Source organism: Prionailurus bengalensis, chromosome B2, assembly GCF_016509475.1.
Source record: "Prionailurus bengalensis isolate Pbe53 chromosome B2, Fcat_Pben_1.1_paternal_pri, whole genome shotgun sequence".
NCBI lineage: Eukaryota > Metazoa > Chordata > Mammalia > Carnivora > Felidae > Prionailurus > Prionailurus bengalensis.
In genome coordinates this window covers 84079735-84085734 of record NC_057349.1, presented here as the reverse complement: position 1 = coordinate 84085734, position 6000 = coordinate 84079735, and positions in this window count along the sequence as shown.

Below are 6000 nucleotides of genomic sequence, written 5' to 3'. Positions count from 1 at the left end.
TCTGTCTCAAAAATAAATAAACGTTAAAAAAAATTAAAAAAAAAAAAGAATTTCACATTAATCCACTAACCTCTTCTATTAGTCTTTTTTTTTTTTTTACTGATTACACTAAAATTACACAACATATTCTTATTATCTACTATATGTAGTTATTTTTGCCATATCCCAAACAACACAAAAACCCCTGGAAGAGCTTACTTTATGTTTTTCTTGTCTTTATTAAATTCCAGTTAGTTAACATACAGTGTAATATTAGTTTCAGGCAGACAGTATAGTGATTCAACACTTCCATACGATACCTGGTGTTGAATTTCATCTATAATGTCCATCTTTATTCTATTATTCTCATGTATTTTATTTCTTCATAAATTATATACCTCATCAAACATGAAAATTCATGTTGTTTTAAACAGTCAGTTTTTGCTCACATTTTCACATACATTCATTCTATGTTGCTAATTCATTCTTGCACTTTCATGCTTCCATATGAGATAATTTTTTTTAGGTTCAAGAACTTTCGTTAGTATTTCTTGTAGTGCAAGTCTTTTGGTGACAGATAGTTTTTTTTTTAAACTTGTATATCATTTTTATTTTTAAAATATATTTTAAATAAATATAGAATTCTAAGTGAGAAAGCGTTTTTTTTCTTTTACCATTTTCAAGATGTCTATTCACTGTCTTTTGGCTTCTATAGTGTTATTGAAAAGTCAGACATTTCTCTTGTTCCACTGAAGGTAATGTGTCTTTCTTTCCTCTTGATGTTTTTATGAGTCTATATTTTAGTTTTTAGCAGTTTTTGACCATAATGTAAGTTAATTATTTTTCTTTATTTTTTTTTCTGGTCAGAGTTCAGTGTCATTTTTGAAATTACGGATTAATGTCTTTATTTTGTTTTATTTTTTTTTTAATATGCAATTTATTGTCAAATTGGTTTCCATACAACACCCAGTGCTCATCCCAACAGGTGCCCTCCTCAATACCCCTCACCTACCCTCTCCTCCCTCCCACCCTCCCATCAACCCTCAGTTTATTCTCAGTTTTTAAGAGTTTCTTATGGTTTGGCTTCCTCCCTCTCTCTCTCTCTCTCTTTTTTTAATTCTTAGCTGTGATTTCCTCAATTATCACTTATATCCCATTCTCTATCATCTCTCCTCCTGATACTCCAATTAAGCATGTATAAGATCATCTGACCATTTCCCACATATCTCTCACTTTGCTTTTCGATTCTTTGTTTTCTTTTTGTGCTTAAATTCGATGCTTTTTATCCACTTGTATTTGAAGTCACAAATCAGATTTTTGCAGTTTCTCAACAACTGTTACAGCCATGCAATGGGTTTTTAAAATTGAAATAAAATTGACATACATTGAAATGTACAGATATGAAGTATACAGATTAATGAATTTTGTATATGCGTGTACTCATAAGAATATTTTCATTACCTAGAATGTTCCCTTGTGTCAATCGCCTCCCTTCCCTTTACTCCTCAGAGGTAATCCTTTTTACAATTTCTATTTCCATAAATAGATTTGTCCCTCTCCCTTTATTTACCTAAAATAAGTTGAATCACAAAATGTCTCTGTTTCCTGGCTAATTTCAATAAACATAATGTTTTTTGAGGGTTATCCATGCTGTTATGTGTATCAATATCACAATCTTGTTTTTTTTAATTTCTGAGATGTAGTCCATTTAATGAATATACTACAATTTATTTATCCATTCTTCTGTTTTTTGAGTTTTGCCCTGATTGTTTCTAGTAGTGGTCTGTCATGAATACACTGGCCATGAATTGAAAAAATGTACCTTTTTTCCCCTGGTATATTATCTAGTAATGGGATTACCATGTCAATTTATAAAATACTATCAAACATTTTACAAATTACTTATACTTTTCAAGCTCCTCCCAGCGATATATGAGCATTTTAGTGGCTCTATATCATTTCCAACTTTTGATGTTGCAAGTCTGTTTTGTTGACTCAATCTGGAAAGTATGTTTTAGTTATACTTTAACTCTAACTTATATATTTAACTTTCATTTCCCTGATGATGAGTGATGTTGATAAATAATCTGATTGACCATTCAGTTATTCTTTTTTGCTTTTATTTCTTGTGTGCATGCCTGTTTAAGTCTTCTGTCTGTTAAAAAAGAAAAAAAATCGTTTGTGTTTTACAAACTGATTGGTAAAAGTTATTTATGTACTTTGGATAAAAGTCTTTGTCAGACATATGTATTGCAAATGTTTTCTACCAGTATCTGCCTTGAATTTAAAATTTTAGTGGTCTCTTAAGTGAGCAAAATTTCACATTTTGATGAGGTCAAATTTATCATGTTCCTTTTATTGCCAGTACCTTTTGTATATGACTAAAATCTTTGTATTCTCCAGAGTATGAAGATGTTTTTATATGTTTGCTAATAGAAGTTTAGTATTCTATCACATTTAGATTTCTGATCCACTTCAAGTTGATTTAAAAAAATTTTAACATTTATTTATTTTTGAGAGAGACAGAGACAGAGTGTGAGCGGGGGAGGGGCAGAGAGAGAGGGAGACACAGAATCTGAAGCAGGCTCCAGGCTCTGAGCTGTCAGCACAGAGCCCGATGCGGGGCTCGATCCCACGAACGGCGAGATTATGATCTGAGCTGAAGTCCGACGCCCAACAGACAGAGTCACCCAGGTGCCCCACAAGTTGATTTTTTATTAATGGAATGAAATGAGTCAAAGTTCATGTGTTTGCCATATAGATATCCACTTGCTATAGCTCCATTTATTTAAAGTACTTTCTTTTCCCCATTAATTGCAGTGACATTGCTGATGCAAATCAAGAGCTATCAAAGGAGTTCTTATTGCAGATACTGTATTTTCCAATTATAAAGTGTCTTTTAATTCTTTTTAGTCGTCTGATTCTCTTTTTAATTACTCCATCTGTTAGTCCCTGTGTTCACCTTTTTCTAAATTTTTAAACATGTAGCAACATCTAATCACATTTGAAGTTTTGTCTGTTAACACTGACATCTAGTTCCTGCTTGGGTCTGTGACTACAAACTACTTTATCTCTTGATTATCTGTCACTTGTTTCTTTCTTATTCACATGCCTAGTGAGTTTATATTAGATGTTGGCCATTGCTGGGGTTCTAGATTATATTGTATTCTTGCAAAGAAGGTTGTTTTATTTTCCAGTAGGCAGTTAAATCACTTCAAGCCTAGGTTTTTAACCTTCTTCCAGAGCAGGTCTATTTCAATCTTGTCCTTACTTCTTAGGGGTAGGACAGCCCTGGCTATAAGAGCTTGGTCCTTTGAAGTCTCAACTCAGTGCCTGGGCTGTTCATCAAGTTCATTCCACTCTGGCTGGGCTTGAATTCTAATATCTCCACAGCAGTTTGCGACTTCTGAGATCTCTGTTCAGTTCTGCTATGCCTCCTGGAGTCTCGCCTTGCGTATACACAACTTATGAGTTAGCCAAGGATATGTTGGATGTTCTGATGCAGACTTTTGAGATTTGGTCTTTGTGGTTTCCTTCTTCTCTATCCACCACACCCCAGCTAACCCCCTTAGGGGCAAGCCTGAATAGCAAACTCTGTTGCCCCATCCAGAGTTGCTGTCAGCTTAGGCTCTGTTTCCTTATGTAACTTGGAAAATGCTTTTTGAGAGAAAGTCAAGGTAAATGTGTGGTTCTTCATCTCAAGAACTGTGGCACTCTGTTTTTTGCTGTCTAATGTCTCAAAAACTTGTTTTACATATATTTCCAGTATTTATCATTTTTTATGACAAAAAATGAAGCTCTTATAATAGTATTAATACCAGCTACTTCATCATGGCCAAGACCAGCAGTCATAAGTATTTTTTTAATATAGGTGAAACATAGTTTATTTTAAAGTTTCATAGCTTTGTCAGTAATTTTTTTAATAATTATGACATACTAACGGAAATTTTTGAGTTATAATTTTTTGTTTCTTTCTAAAACTCTTGGAAACTATAGAAGAGAGCAAAAGTTTCCCAAATAAATTAGAATTTCCACACACAACTAAGACTCAGTGCATCTAAACTCTTGGCCCCTTTAATTGTGGACCCACTATGATTTTTGGCCAGATCTGGCTTTAGTTTGAAGTAATAAAAACAGCATATTCACTAGAAATTAAACCGAGGCAACTGAAATTTTTTCAGCAGCTCTAGAATGGCTATGAGATGCAATGACACTTGGTTACTGACAAGTGACACTGGATTCAAATGTAAAACTTAGTGGTTAAAGGCTACATATCCCCACATGTTTTCCCTCAGCCACAAAATTGAGCTTTTCTAGGAATTGAAATGTAGAGATCTCAAGCTTATTAAAAAAGGCCAAAGTGTAACAGTCTAATGAAATGTGACCAATTTGGAGGAAAAATTCACCCTTTGCTGCAAAAAAGGTGAAGGATTTAAACATTTCTTTAAAATTTACTAATATAAGAAATGTTAGTGAGGATCCTATAATAAATATTCAGTGGATTAAACTACTGCTTACAGTTGAGTGCCAGTAAAGGATTATTTTGGATGTGGCAGGAAGTTGTTGTTGTAAACTGTGTGCTGGACAGAGAAGTCACAAAAGTATAATTATTTTTCCAGTTTAAGAGACCATAGGTTTTTCTTGCTTGCATGAGCAATTCAAGGATGCAGTAATTTGGCTGTGGTTTGGGTGCTTCATTTCCTGCCAAACTTCATGTTGTTCAGAACAGGCAAAAATACATCTATTTTGACTGTAATGACGCCAAGCATTTTTAACAGCCTATACATGACACATAAAGAAAAAGTGAAAGGGAAATGCTTACTTAATTCAGCTGAAGACTTAATTAGGAGCTCAATTTTATCAGACATTTAATATTGCATTTTACTCTCATTTACTTTTTTTTCTAATAGAAAATAATGGCATGCCAATTGTATATGATTATGGATAGCTATTTATGGAACTAGGTCTTGCCTCTACACTTAATTACATTTTGTTTGGAAGTTAATATTATATTATAACTATAGCTTTTATTTGAGTCTATTCTTATAGTTTTCCTCCCTCATTAGGAGTTAGATTGCTGGTTTATAGATTCACTTGTTTGTGTTTTTCTCTACTGCTTTTTTCTATTTCTGGGCCTATTCTCTAGTGCTGCATTATTCTTTTTGATGACTTTAAAGGCATTTAAGGGTACAGGGAAAGAAAGAATTCATTTTTGCCATATGCTGAAGGCGTTGACAAACAATGTACTTATAAGCTAAGTAAAAACATGCTGATACATTTTGTGCTTCCTAATGAATACGTTTGATTTTTATTTAATTTGTTTCTCTGTTCTTTATACTCTGCCCTGCTATAGGATCACTGTGATTGCCGTAACCTATTTATCTCGAATCACAAATGTGCATTGAAACCGATCCTGGATATCTACCATCTGCACTGTTCAATATGTTTCGTCACTTCATGTTTCTTCTTATTCTGCAAAAGAAGTTAGAATCACTTTTTTGTTTACAAACATCAGAGAACTAATACATTTTATGTAGCCAATAATAAGGCTCAAGAAAGATGTGACTAGATTCATATTTCCTTTCACACTCTTACTTGTTAGCAGCATGGCTACTTTAGAGTCTGACCCTACTCCTGGCCTAATTGTTTTCATTATTTAGTAATCACTTACTAAATATTTTACAAAATTAACTTAAATTATATTGAATAAGTCCATTTCAATTAAGAAATCACAGAGCTGCATGTTTATTATTATGCCTTAATACCTAGGAATAAAGTCGATATGATATTTCATAAATTGAAACCAGGCCTTCCTAACATGTTCTGATATGTCAACCAATAAATGGATTCTTATTTTTATTCATGGGATTCTGTGACCAATAACTAGCTGGTAAAGAATGTGTCGAAATCAATCAAGTTGTAGATACATGCTCAGTAGATGGATAGGGAGAGTCACTAGGTCTGCTCATGAAAATGAACTTTCTATCTAAGAAAACAGAAGCTATTTTTCCATTAGAATTC